Source organism: Ictidomys tridecemlineatus, chromosome 6 (assembly GCF_052094955.1).
Source record: "Ictidomys tridecemlineatus isolate mIctTri1 chromosome 6, mIctTri1.hap1, whole genome shotgun sequence".
NCBI classification, from domain to species: domain Eukaryota; kingdom Metazoa; phylum Chordata; class Mammalia; order Rodentia; family Sciuridae; genus Ictidomys; species Ictidomys tridecemlineatus.
Window position 1 is genome coordinate 98,446,269 of NC_135482.1, and position 14,872 is coordinate 98,461,140.

General features: G+C 36.9%; 2 pseudogenes; one reads left to right on the forward strand and one right to left on the reverse strand.

The window, feature by feature from the left end:
• Positions 1–237: 237 nt before the first annotated feature.
• On the forward strand, positions 238–6,233 carry LOC106145436 (cholesterol transporter ABCA5-like; annotated as a pseudogene).
• A 2,013-nt stretch (positions 6,234–8,246) lies between these two features.
• LOC101961216 ((Lyso)-N-acylphosphatidylethanolamine lipase pseudogene) lies at positions 8,247–14,848 on the reverse strand (annotated as a pseudogene).
• Between the last annotated feature and the right edge of the window lie 24 nt (positions 14,849–14,872).

Sequence of the window (14,872 nt, forward strand, 5' to 3'; positions counted from 1 at the left end):
TAAAAATCAAAACGTAGCCAAGTAACAAGATAACTTGGAGCGAGGAAGCGAGTCTAGGGGTTTATATAGCATGTATTTTGCTGTGATTGGTCCAAACTTATGCTAATTAGGTTTTGGAAACCTACTAACGCTATTGGTCCAAGTTTATGCTAATTAGGGCTTGGAGAAACAACAGGCTATTGGTCACCCCTGAATCCCATTTGGTTTGCCCTACTTCCATTTTCTCCCTGCTTCTGGATGCGGGAGATTGAAGTCATTGAATTGTGCATGCTCAAAGGTGTGTCTGAAGCTGCAGCCTGCACAGAATGTGCTTTCCCAGTAGGCATCTTCATTGGGTGCAAGCTGGGCTGTTATGGGGTGACAGATCTGCTTGCCCTGGCTCACATAGGCACTAGCCCCACCGCCATGCCTCAGACCTGCCACACCTGCATGGCAGGTTCCTCTGGCCATGGGCTATGCTTGCCACTCATGCTGCAGTCCATCTGAGCAGCCACAATGATGCTCAGCTGCTCCACTGCTCCCCTGCGGCTTCCAGTATTCTGCCCTATAAGAAATGCTAAAAGGAGTCCTTCAGGCTGAAATGAAAGGGTACTTCAAATAGTAATATTTTTTATTTTTTATTAATTTTTTTAAATGACAACAGAATGCATTTCAATTCTTATTACACATGTTCAGCACAATTTTTCATCTCTGGTTGTATATAAAGTATGTTCACATCAATTCGTGTCTTCATACCTTCAAATAGTAATTTGAAGCCATATGAATAAGTAAAATTATACAGAAAACTATAAAGGCCAATATTATTTTAGTTTTGGTTTATAATCATTTTCCTTCCTGTATAATTTGAAGGGCAAATGTAAAAAATGAAAATCATAAATTTATGTTAATGGGTACACAATGTATAAAAATAATAGAATACAAAATACAATAACTGATTCAAAACATAATAACATAAAGGTAAGGAGATTTATAAAAGCAGTGTCTTTATGCTAATGAAACTAAGTTTATATTATCCAACTCAGAAGTTTAGCACCACGCATGCACCTCCTGGGCATGCTGCCCACCTGCCTATGCCCAGGCATGCTCTGGGAACCCAGCTCTCAGACACACTTCAGACCTCTGTCACTCACCAGATCTCCACAAAAGAGCACATGGGCTTTATTTTGGTTAAATTAACTAGCATAATGCATCCAGATAAGAATTGTGAAGAAGCACCTGATACAGAACCTAATCCTATGAACAAATCTATTTTTTTCTAACCTAATTCTTGAGTATGCTCCAATGACTAATATTACAAGCAATATCATGAAAAGAGTGTCATCATTCCTGATGATGCGGTTTTGAAAGACTTCATGTCCTATGAAACTCTTTTTTTTTTTTCCTGATTTGATTCTACTAACTTCTATTTATAAGCATCCAAGAGCTGGCTAGCATTTTCACCTTTTGGATATTTTTGGCAATTAATATTGTACCAGAAAAAAAAGTAGTCACTGCTAGATGAACCAACAGCTGGAATGAACCCCTGTTCTTATCATATTATTTAGAATCTTTTAAAATACAGAGAAGCCAATTCGGTGACAGTGTTTAATATTCACTTCATGGATGAAACTGACATCCTTCTAATAGGAAAACTGTCATATCACAAGGAATATTGTGATGTAATGGTTCTTCAATTTTTTTTTAAGTAAATGCAGGAGCAGCTAGCACATGGTCATGCACATAGACGGATTATGTGTCTTATGATCTCTTTCTTCAGGGGTTAAATAACATATACCTGAAGCTACTTTCCTACAACAGAATGAACAACAGCTGGTATATTGCTTGCCTTTGAAAGACATGGACAAATTTTCAGGTTTGTTTCCTACTCTAGACATTTATTCAAATTTGGGTGTTACTCCTTACAATGTTTCTAGACAACTTTGGAAGATATATTCTGAAAGCTAGAAGATGAAGCAGAAATTGATCAAGCAGATTACAGTGTATTTACACAATTTATAACATAATTACAACAATTTCACTAAAACTACCCTCCAGAGGAAGAAATGAATTTGAATTTTTTGATGACAATGGAACAGAGCTTACTTACTCTTTCCAAAACCAAAGCTTCCCTAATGAGCACCATAAGCCTTTGGAAACAATAGGTGTCTACAATAGCAAAGCTTCATTTCCTTATCTTGAAACACGACACTAAATCAGTGTTGTTCCTACTTTCTTTTTTTTTTTTCTTTTTTTTTTTCCTGAAGTTCAGATTTTTATGTTTTTGGTACATCACTCTTAAAAATGTTGTGGTTCCCACCATAAAATGGCCTCCAATTATAAAACATTATTGTTTAATTTTCATTGCATTTACAGAAGTATAGATTCATGTTAAGAATAATCAAAGAAAATTTTACTTACTTCAATTGGCATAAATGCTATCTATGTATTCTTTAATATTTTTTAACTGACAAGAAAGTCTTAAAGTAAACACAAGAGATTTAAGCATGTTAAATTTTAGTATGAAGAACATTTGATAAAGTAAATTATAATTAATTTAAATGATATTATATATAATATATATTTAAATGTATTTATATTAATTTAAAATTATATATTATATAAAATTTTAAATATATTCAAACATTATTAAATATATACAAATGTATATATAATGTAAATTTAACTTATACTATATATTTACATGTATATATTATCTCATTAAACTTTTAGACTTTAAAAGTTGTTTTTCACTTACAAAACAAATATATTTATTCAACTTTATTCACAGTTCATAATTAAATTTTTAATGTCCAAAACTGTAAAAATTGTACTGGCAAGATATATGTCCAATTGCAAGTGTTATGAATGATCAAGAAATTCAGTTATTTGTGTTCTTATACTTTATAAATTGCACAATTAGTGTTTAGTGTGTTTAGTGGTACAAGGGGGAGAAATTTGATCCTAAATAATTATGAAGCTGCCAATATATTTGACATGCATATAAAAGTAATCCAGAAATTGTTCTATCAGTTTTTTGCTATGTGATGCAGAGAGTAAAAATTGGATGAAATAGCCTTTTATTTTCTAAAGTAGGGAAGTATCAAGGAAGACTCACAACTAATAGAAAATCTGTAAGATTTCTTGCTACTTTATCATTTCCTGAACCTATGAAAATGACACAAAATTTCATTGTGGATAGACTAAAGAATGCATTTTTCATACCCCTTCCCTCCTGACCCTCAAAAAACTTGGGAATTTGTCATTCTTATTTCTCATTCATTTACATTTGTTTGATATTATTTATAATGAAGATTATTATTTTAGAAAAAGCTAACCAAGAGCTGCTATTTTAAACTACAAAAGAGATTTTGGATACTACCAACAATTTACAACAATTTTGCTACAACTAAAAATTGAGTGACATGATGCATCAATCAATGATACTACCAGGCATCCATGGATGTGAGGGCCACAGAGTGACGGTACAACATCAGTGCAATCCCTTTGTTTTCCTTCAACCTTACTACTCATAACCAGGCAAAACTGATGATGGGTGACCAATAACCATAATTAAAACTGAAAAAAAATGAATTATTAAATGATAATATTTAACTGAATATTATGTTTTCCTATTCCTTGGCTGTATAACCTTAGTATGTTTCAGAAATAATGACAGCACACACAGTTTTAAAAGAATTAAAATTAATGAAAAATGTCTGGCAGTGCTCAACCTCCAAGCGCTCAGAGGTTGAGTGCACACCTAGCATGCATAAGGCACTGGGTTAGATTCTCAGCACCACATAAAAATAAAAATAAAGGTATTGTCTCCACCTACAACGAAAAAAAACAAATGTTTTTAAAAAAAATGTTGTGGTTCCCACCAAACTTTTCCAAACTTATATTTTCTAAAACCTGGAGATAAACTTCATAAATACAAAACAAGTCTAGTTCTTCAAAATTCTACTGATTCCATTATCAGTGATCTTATTAACTTTTTCACACATCTCAACGGAACAGTGACAATGTTTCATTACAGTGACTGTGTATCTGCTGCGCCCTCTAGCGCAGACTTCAATGTGGTACATTCAGAAATGACTGTTTTTCAGCTGTTTTAAATAGCACTATGGTTTATTTTTTACCTGTATTGATGAACATCATTTATAACTATTATCTCTCTCATTTAAATGTGACTGAAACCATCCATATCTGGAGTATCCTAATATTTCAACAAATTACTGACATCATGTTTAAAACTGAGCTGTATTTTCAAGCAACTGTGCTTGGCATTATTTACTGCAATTCTACCTTATATTGCTGTGAAAAATGCAGTGACAGGCTGGGGTTGTGGCTCAATGATAGAGCGCTCGCCTAGCAAGTACAAGGCACTGGATTTAATCCTCAGCACCATATAAAGATAAATAAATAAAATGAAGGTATTGTGTCCAACTACATATATGTGTGTGTATGTGTATAAACACATATATGTATATGTATGTGTGTGTAAAATGCAGTGAATCATAAGATCAAAGCTTATACTCAAATTTTCAGGTCTTTTACCATGCATATACTGAATTGGACAAGCTATTGTTAATACCCCTGATTTGTTTATTGTTCTTATTTTGATGCTAAGAAGTTTGTTTGCATTGCACTATGGATTATATTGTAATGCTGTAAAATTCCTTGTTGTGGCTTTTTGCCCTATTGGTTATGTTCCATCAGTTATTCTGTTCACTTATATTACTTCATTCACCTTTTAGAAAACTTGAAATACCAAAGAAATTTGTTACTTATCTATTCTGTGACAGCATTGGCTTGTATTATAATCACTAAAATAACTTTCTCTATGCGATACACAGTTACAGCCATTTTTCATCATACCTTTTGCGTAGCTATTCCAGTCTATACAGTTCTAGTTTCACTGACTTCTTTTTTTTTTTTCTTTTTTTTTTTTTTTTGGTGGGGATGTAGGGGGTACTGGGGATTGAACTCAGAGGCACTTGGCCACTGAGCCTCACCCCCTGTCCTATTTTGTATAAAATAAAAAAAAATTTTTTTAGAAACAAGGTCTCACTGAGTTGCTTAGCACTTCACTTTTGCTGAGGCTGGTTTTGAACTCGTGATCCTCCTGCCTCAGCCTCCCAAGCTGCTGGGATTACTAAAGGCATGTGCCACTGTGCCCAGCTTGACTGATTTCTTTCATAAAGGTTTCTGGAAGGAAAATACAAAAAAATGACAATGTATACAATAGGATAGGCTTTTAGGGACTGATATAACATCTTACCTGCAGTAGGTATTGTGGATTTTCCTCTTACAGTACTATGAGAAAAAGCACAGGGGCAAATCAATAGAACAGATCCCTTTCTCAGGACCTTTTGAACAAAGTTCAAAACCAAGAAGTTTCCAGAACCACCAAATAATATGGATGAAGATGAAAATATCAAAGCTGAAAGACTAAAGATCAAAGAGCTAATGAGTTGCCAGTGTTGTGAGGAGAAACCAATCATCATGCTGAGCAATTTGCATAAAGAATATAATGACAAGAAATATTTTTTTAATCTAAGAAAAGTAAAGAAACTGTCAAGTAAATACAGCTCTTTCTGTGTGGGAGAAAAAAAAGAGGAAGAACTCTTTGGGCTGTTGAATCCAAAAGATGCAGGCAAAAAAAAAAAAAAAAGCCCAATTATTAATATTCCTGTTTGTAATATTTAGCCAACTCAGGCCAGGTGTTTCTAAGAGATCATACTTCAGAAGCAACTGAAGATGATGACTTGATTAAGTGTATAGGTTACTATCCTCAGATAAACCCACTATGGTCAGATATTAAAGTACAATGTTTTGAAATTTATGGATCTATGAAAGAATGAATGCAAGTGACGTGAAAGTAATAAGTCAAATAACAAATGCATTTGATTCAAAGAACTTCAGAAAACTATAAAGAAACTACCTGCAGGAATAAAGCAAAAGTTATGTTTTGCAATAAGTATGCTGTGGAATCCTTATATTATTTTACCAGATGAACCATTTACAGGTATAGATCCTAAAGCAAAATAGCACATGTGACAAACAACCTGAACTGCATTTAAAAACAAAAAAGCAGGGCTGCAAGTCCAACCACTCATTACATGGAGGAGACAGAGGCTGGTGGTGGTCAAGTGGTTCATATGATTTCTGAGCAGTTAAGATGCATTGGGACAGTGCAACATCTAAAAAGTAAATTTGCTAAGAAAACTGGTTGTCCAGATGTAGAAGTATGACATTAGACTCTTATCTCACCCTGCACAAAAATCAACTCAAAATGTATCAAAGACCTAGAAATTAGACCAGAAACTCATTCCAGCATATAAGCACAGACAAAAACTTTGTCAATAGGACCCTAAAGCTTAGGAAATAATGCCAAGAGTTAATAAATGCAGTGGCATCAAATTAAAAACGTCTGCACAGCAAAAGAAACAATTTGGTATGTGAAGAGCCAATATACAGAATGGGAGAAAATCCTTGTGAGCTACTCTTCTGACAGAGGATTAATATCTAGAATATATATAAAGAACTCAAAAAATTTGTCACCAAAAAAATCAAATAATCCAGTTAATAAATAGACAAATTAATTAAACAGACACTTCTCAAAGGAGAAACACAAATAACCAACAAATATATGAAAAAATGTTCAACATCAATAGCAGTTAAGCAAATCAAAACTACACTGAGTTTTCATCTTGCACCACTCAGAACGGCAGTCATCAAGAATAAAAATAATAAGCCAGGCACAGTAATGCACACGTGTAATTCCAGCAACTCAGGAGACCGAGGCAAGAAGATTGCAAGTTCAAGACCAGCCTCAGCAACTTAGTTAGCGAGGCCCTAGGTAACTTAGAGAAAAATTAAATTATGTAACTTGCAGGAAGATGGATAAAACTTGAGAGCACTATATTAAGTGAAATAAGACAAACTCAGAAAATTAAGTGTCATCTGTTTTCTCTCATATGCAGAAGCTAGAGAGGAAAAAGAAAAAGAAAGGTGACTGCGGATCTCATGAAAATCAAAGGAGGATTAGTAGAGAAAAGGGACCAAGGAGTGGGAGGCAGGCAGGGAAGGGGCATTCTGGGGAGTGATATTGGCCAATTAAATTATCTTGTTATATTATGTGCATGTATGACTATGTAACAACAAATCCCATTACTATGTACAAGTGTAATTCAACAACAAAATGTGGGGGAAAAAATTTTTTTTTAGTTTTTACTTATTTCTTTATTAATATAGAAAAGGAGCCCAAGGCAGCTGGACCAGTAGTACACAGCACCAGGAGTTAATACTATTCTGGTAAAAGGGTTGGCTTTACAAAAGTGAAGGAGCAGACAGGAGCTGCCCTGCTTCTGGGGCCAGGCCCAGCCTGCTTCTCAGAGCAGCACATGGAATGAGCCCCTGGGAGAGAGCTGACAGGTTCTTTGCTGGATGAGCTGGAGTCCATGGGGACAGCTGGTAGGGACAGAGGGTCAGGCAGTAAGAACCATCCTGTGGATGATAAGGGCAGGGACCTGCTGACCTGAGGCTCCCCAGTGGATCATGAGCAGGGGCACTGAGTGGTCCTCAGCTCTGGGGGCAGATAGAAAATGCTGTGAAAAGTGGTGGGCATGGCGAATCCAGACGTGGCCCTGGGGTGAAGGGTTTTCCTCCCTCTCTCCACTAGGAGCCACCTTTGCTCTATACTACACATGGGGCTTCATGCCCAAGGCACAAAGGGAGATTCAGAAGTCTCTCATAGGGAGGAAGGAAGTACTTGAGTGTCCCTAGTTTAGGCAGCCAGGATAGGCATAGGGCAAGACAGCAGCATGTCTGCATAATGGGGCTAGAATATGGGATAAGGATAGGCTTGAAGTCAGTCGGTGACCAGCCCCTTGGTGTCTGCCATGAATCTGCAGTATGCACTGTGCACTGCATTCTAGTCTTCACTCTGCCAGAACTATTATCACTCAGGGCCGTGTCACCATGTCCTGCCCTGGTCTCTTTCCTCATCTGCCATTGAGGGCTTTGGATATGACTTCTGAGTTCCTGGAAGTGAACAAAGCTTTAGGACCTGCTCTTGGTGGTGAAGTGGGACCTGATCCTAACCAGAACCTAGATGGAATTCGCATGGGATAGGAGTGAGGAGGTGATGGAGAGGGAAGATGTTCTTGCATGGAACCTACCCCCATAAACACTCCAGAGCTAGGAAAGGCCGTTGGGAGATCTCCTCTACTCAGAGGAATGAAAGGCCACTTAGAGAGGCAACGTGGATTGGTGCAATTCCTTTACAACTTTCATCTGGGTGACACTTGGCATGGAGAGACTGGAGTGGCACTGGGCAACCCTTCATATTCTTCCCCAGAGCGGGAGAGCTAAAGGCCTCTTGAGGCTTCTGCCTCCAGCCCTTAGCATGGGATCAGAAGTGCTCTTTTTCACGGTGGTCCTATCTTGGGGACAGCCTAAGACTCTGCCTGGCTGGCACATGTTAGTTGGTGAGGAAAGAACAGAGGGGTGACTAAGCAGACAGGGAGGTGAGAACAACTCTCTCCCTTTCTCCTCTTCCTCTAGCAAGAGCAGCTCAATCCACTGAGTCACAGATCTCTTCCATTACAGCATTAAAGATGTGCGGCTGGTCAGCATAGACATGATGCGATGCACTCTCAATCTCCATGTCTCGGACATAGGAATCTGGCCGCTGCATCTTCACTTTTTTTGCCATGCTAGTATCTATCCAGGTGTTGGCCCCATAGATCATGGTGATGGGTACATCTTTTCGAATTAAGTGAATTCCCTCCAACATGGGGCGCCGGGCCCAGCCAAAGGACTCTGTCATGGCTTTGAATGCTGTTTCACCACTGGGATTCTGTGCATTGCAGTGGTAGATATACTCTGATATAGTATCATCTTCAAAGAAGTCTGCAAATTTACGCTTGAAGTCTGGCCAAAATCGCTGTACCAGGCCAGGCTCCCAGGGCTCAGCTACTCGAAGAATAGCCAGGGGATTGGAACGCCCCAGGACAGAAGCCATAGCCTTGACCCAGGTGGGAGGTGCACGGATCTCACCCGGGTCAGTTGGGAGGGGAAAGCCTCAAGGGTCCACCAGGATAAGGTATTTAACTCTTTCAGGGTACTTGATAGAGTAAGAGGTGGCCAGGAATCCTCCCAAACTGTGCCCTAGGAGGATCATGCTGGGGATCCCCATGGTCTCCCTCCATGTCTCTATTGAGGTCACAAACTCATCCTCGGCCCCCTCCGGATCTCTTGGGAATGTTGGCCTTGAGCTTCACCCAAAGCCAAGCAGATCAAAGGTGTGCAGTGTGCGGCGGGCACTCAGTGAATCCATGTTGAGGATCCAGAGGCCCACACCACCCCCAAAGCCATGCACGATCACCAGGAAGGTGCGGTCCTTTTGCTCAGGGCTCACAGTCACCGTCCAGATCTTTTTTTTTTTTCTTTTTTATTGTTGGTTGTTCAAAACATTACATAGTTCTTGATATATCATATTTCACACTTTGATTCAAGTGGGTTATGAACTCCCATTTTTACCCCGTATACAGATTGCAGAATCACATCAGTTACACTTCCATTGATTTACATATTGCCATACTAGTGTCTGTTGTATTCTGCTGCCTTTCCTATCCTCTACTATCCCCCCTCCCCTCCCCTCCCCTCACCTCTTCTCTCTCTACCCCCTCTACTGTAATTCATTTCTCCCCCTTGTATTATTTTTCCCTTTCCCCTCACTTCCTCTTGTATGTAATTTTGTATAACCCTGAGGGTCTCCTTCCATTTCCATGCAATTTCCCTTCTCTCTCCCTTTCCCTCTCACCTCTCATCCCTGTTTAATGTTAGTCTTCTTCTCATGCTCTTCTTCCCTACTCTGTTCTTAATTACTCTCCTTATATCAAAGAAGACATTTGGCATTTGTTTTTTAGGGATTGGCTAGCTTCACTTAGCATAATCTGCTCTAATGCCATCCATTTCCCTCCAAATTCTATGATTTTGTCATTTTTTAATGCAGAGTAATACTCCATTGTGTATAAATGCCACATTTTTTTTTATCCATTCATCTATTGAAGGGCATCTAGGTTGCTTCCACAGTCTTGCTATTGTGAATTGTGCTGCTATGAACATCGATGTAGCAGTGTCCCTGTAGCATGCTCTTTTTAGGTCTTTAGGGAATAGACCGAGAAGGGGAATAGCTGGGTCAAATGGTGGTTCCATTCCCAGCTTTCCAAGAAATCTCCATACTGCTTTCCAAATTGGCTGCACCAATTTGCAGTCCCACCAACAATGTACAAGTGTACCCTTTTCCCCACGTCCTCACCAGCACTTGTTGTTGTTTGACTTCATAATGGCTGCCAATCTTACTGGAGTGAGATGGTATCTTAGGGTGGTTTTGATTTGCATTTCTCTGACTGCTAGAGATGGTGAGCATTTTTTCATGTACTTGTTGATTGATTGTATATCCTCCTCTGAGAAGTGTCTGTTCAGGTCCTTGGCCCATTTGTTGATTGGGTTATTTGTTATCTTATTGTCTAATTTTTTGAGTTCTTTATATACTCTGGATATTAGGGCTCTATCTGAAGTGTGAGAAGTAAAGATTTGTTCCCATGATGTAGGCTCCCTATTTACCTCTCTAATTGTTTCTTTTGCTGAGAAAAAACGTTTTAATTTGAGTAAGTCCCATTTGTTGATTCTAGATATTAACTCTTGTGCTATGGGTGTCCTATTGAGGAATTTGGAGCCTGACCCCACATTATGTAGGTCGTAGTCAACTTTTTCTTCTATCAGATGCCGTGTCTCTGATTTGATATCAAGCTCCTTGATCCATTTTGAGTTAACTTTTGTGCATGGCGAGAGAAAGGGATTCAGTTTCATTTTGTTGCATATGGATTTCCAGTTTTCCAACACCATTTGTTGAAGATGCTATCCTTCCTCCATTGCATGCTTTTAGCCCCTTTATCAAATATAAGATAGTTGTAGTTTTGTGGATTGGTTTCTGTGTCCTCTATTCTGTACCATTGGTCCACCCACCTGTTTTGGTACCAGTACCATGCTGTTTTTGTTACTATTGCTCTGTAGTATAGTTTGAAGTCTGGTATCACTATACCACCTGATTCACACTTCCTGCTTAGCATTGTTTTTGCTATTCTGGGTCTTTTATTTTTCCATATGAATTTCATGATTGCTTTCTCTATTTCTACAAGAAATGCCCTTGGGATTTTGATTGGCATTGCATTAAACCTATAGAGAACTTTTGGTAATATCGCCATTTTGATGATGTTAGTTCTGCCTATCCATGAACAGGGTATATTTTTCCATCTTCTAAGATCTTCTTCAATTTCTCTTTTTAGGGTTCTGTAGTTTTCATTGTATAAGTCTTTCACCTCTTTTGTTAGGTTGATTCCCAAGTATTTTATTATTTTTGAGGATATTGTGAATGGAGTGGTTGACCTCATTTCCATTTCAGAGGATTTGTCCCTGATATACAGGAATGCCTTTGATTTATGCGTGTTGATTTTATATCCTGCCACTTTGCTGAATTCATTTATTAGCTCTAATAGTTTCTTTGTAGACCCTTTTGGGTCTGCTAGGTATAGAATCATGTCATCTGCAAATAGTGATAATTTAAGTTCTTCTTTTCCTATTTTTATGCCTTTAATTTCTTTTGTCTGTCTAATTGCTCTGGCCAGTGTTTCGAGAACTATGTTGAACAGAGAGGGCATCCCTGTCTTGTTCCAGATTTTAGAGGGAATGCCTTCAATTTTTCTCCATTCAGAATGATGCTAGCCTGAGGCTAATTTATTTTCATTTCATTTCATTTCAAATATTCAGTGAGTTAATTTGCCTAATTTGTCTTACAAGTCAGGGGAAAAAATAGTTTAAAAAATAAATTCTGGACTTGGATTTAATTTGGTTTGTTTTATTCTTCTGTAACTGACCCTGTGCTGTGGACAGTCTTATAAGATGTCACTCATGTGTTCTTAAAAAAAAATGATAGATACATTAAAATTCTCATAGGAAGAAATTTTGCAAGGAAATAAATGTTACTATTTTCACTGGACAAAGGGCCTGAATTCTTTTGGTATAGCAATAAAGACATAAGACTTTAATCATCAGACACTAACTTTTACCATATATTTTATTTCTTAAACATTTTTAGAAATCAATAAAATTTCCTAAATTATTGAATTCACTTTTACTAAATGAGTTATAACTTAAAAGAGTTATGACTAATTTACTAAATGAATTATGACTTGAGAAATATTTATTATGTTTTTTATTTAGTGTATTCTGGTTAGTTTTTAAGTAAAAACTAATAACAAGGGTTAATGAGATAGCCTAGATGAGTTCATGACCAAGAAAAACTGGTCATGTTGAATTACTAAAGTTCCCGCCCTTCAAGGTGGTTGACATTTAACTAGGCAAAATGTCCCTCAGAAGTTAGTACTTGGCTAAAATGCAGTTAAATGTATCCTTGTGTAATTTATTTGGCTAGTGTTCAAATACAAGATTGGAATTTGTGATATGCAAGAAAGCAAATAGTTAATTAGGCCACTGTTAATTTTTATGGAAAAAGAACACTTTCTAAAATTGATTTTATGGCATCAAATCCAATAGTCCTTACTTTGTCTTCAATCTCTAAAACCAATTCTTTCTTTTTCAAGTCAGTCAATTCTACATTTATATAACAATTATTTATTAAGCAACTACAATATGGCCCAGTAGGAAATAAAACAGACCAGGCTGGTATTCTAGATAGAAGAGAAAGATTAAAAACAAAAGGAAACTAAATTACATATGAAAAGGGATTGGTGCTCTAGGAAATAGTGGAGAAAGATAGGAAATGAGGAGGAGGGCTAGTGATAGCTTTAAATAGGGATGTAGGACCTCTGTGAGAAGTCGAAGCTTAAGCAGGGAATTACAAGAGATGGAAATTATTCTGCATTTCCTGTCTCTGGCTCTACCATCCTTCTTATTATTTATCTCTCCTTCTTTCTTCCACTTTTTCCCTTCCTCTTAACTAGAGAATCTGTGTGATAAAATAAGTGTTCTAAAGCTGTAGAGTCTTCATCAAAATTATAGTGGCTCTCCTTTTTGTGAAAATAACATATCTGTTTTCTGGAGATGTTGGTATATTGTAGACTTGTAATCATTCCCCTTATCAGCCTTTGAGGATTTTAGCAATTATTATAATGGAAATATTATTATGGGGCAGAGGGAGGCAAACACTTCTTGCTTCCCTTGAGTCTACAAGGTAATCCTATAATCAAGATACACATAGCATTATCTTCTCTAACTCCAATGCAGGTAAATGGATGGCTCAAAAAAGGAAATACAAAAAATCTTACAGTGTTACAATTTTTAAATATCTTTATAACTCTCAAAATTTTCATGCTTGTTTTCCTTTTAACTTTTAGTATACCACATTGTCCTGAATTTTTTCTTCTATTATTCTGGCTTCTTCTACGTTTTTTTAAATATTTTTTTTTCTTAAGAACACTATTCTAGGGGCTGGGATTGTGGCTCAGTGGTAAAGCGCTTGCCTCAAACGTGTGAGGCACTGGGTTCGATCCTCAGCACCACATAAAAATAAATCAATAAAATAAAGGTATTTGTCAATCTGAAACTTAAAATATAAAAAAAGAATCCTATTCTAAGTCCTGTTCTTGTTCTATGTATTCTATGTGGGGAATTTTATCCATCCCATAGATAAAATCCTCCCAATATAAAGATTATTACCAGATTTGTTATCTCCAGCAATGATCTCTTTCCTGAGTTTTAGCCTGTCAGGTCCTACTCAGTGAAACATCCACAGGCATATCATGTTCAAACAATACTCATGATTTCAGACACACACCCAAAAACCTCCCTGCTGTCCCTCCTATCAACAACAACAAAAAATCATCACAATATACCCAACCAAGTAAAATAAAGATCTAGAAATTATTCTTGATTTCTTTTGTCCCTTTCCATCCTAAACATCCAATAATTCACCATGTAACATTGACTTTTCTTCTTTCAGGAAAATATCGTAACATATCTAAATAATTACACAAGCCTTCAATGGAAGTCTCACTGCTTTTAGTCATTCACTCAAACTACCAAACCTGATTACTTTCCTTCATTGCTTAAGTCTTCCCACAATATGCTCTAAGCTCCTTGCCACAGATTTTTTTTTTATTTTTAAGCTCTGTTCTAATTCAACATGAACTGTATCTATGGTCTTCATCACTGTCCTGTAAAATTTAAAACATTGACCACATTGTTCATTGATATGTTCCAAAAGTATGTGTATCAATCTTAGTCTTGCCTAATAAATATTTGATGAGTGAATAGAAATATAGTTATTATAATAGTATAATTTGGAGATTAAAAAAAACAATTTCAGGAGTTGGTGAGACCTCTCTAATGATTGGTTGGAGCTTTCGTAGGCAAAGCAATGAGATATAGAAATTTTATTTTCTCTTCCATCCTTGTGGCTCCCACCCTGCAACACTTCTCCACCACTATCTTTGTTTTCATTAGCTTTCACTTATTATTTCTCTTCCTCGGGAATTTTTTTTTTTTTTTTTTTTGAGGAAAGTGGCTGGGGAGTTCCTCATAATATTTTTTATTTTGATGTTTGATTGGAACATCAAGATGATGCAACATTCTAGAGCAAGGTGCTCAGGACTTGCTGTGCCCAAGGAATGGATAAAGGAAAAAGCTCTATTTATTCTTTGTGATTTGATGCACAGATGAAAAACTTAACACACAATAACAGAAGATGGCCATTAATAATCACGTCCTAGTCTTCCAGCATTTCTGTAAGCAGATGACATCTTCAGTTTTCTAGCTCTTGTAGCCTTTAACCTTGCGACATCAACGAGGCATATGTCCAGGATTA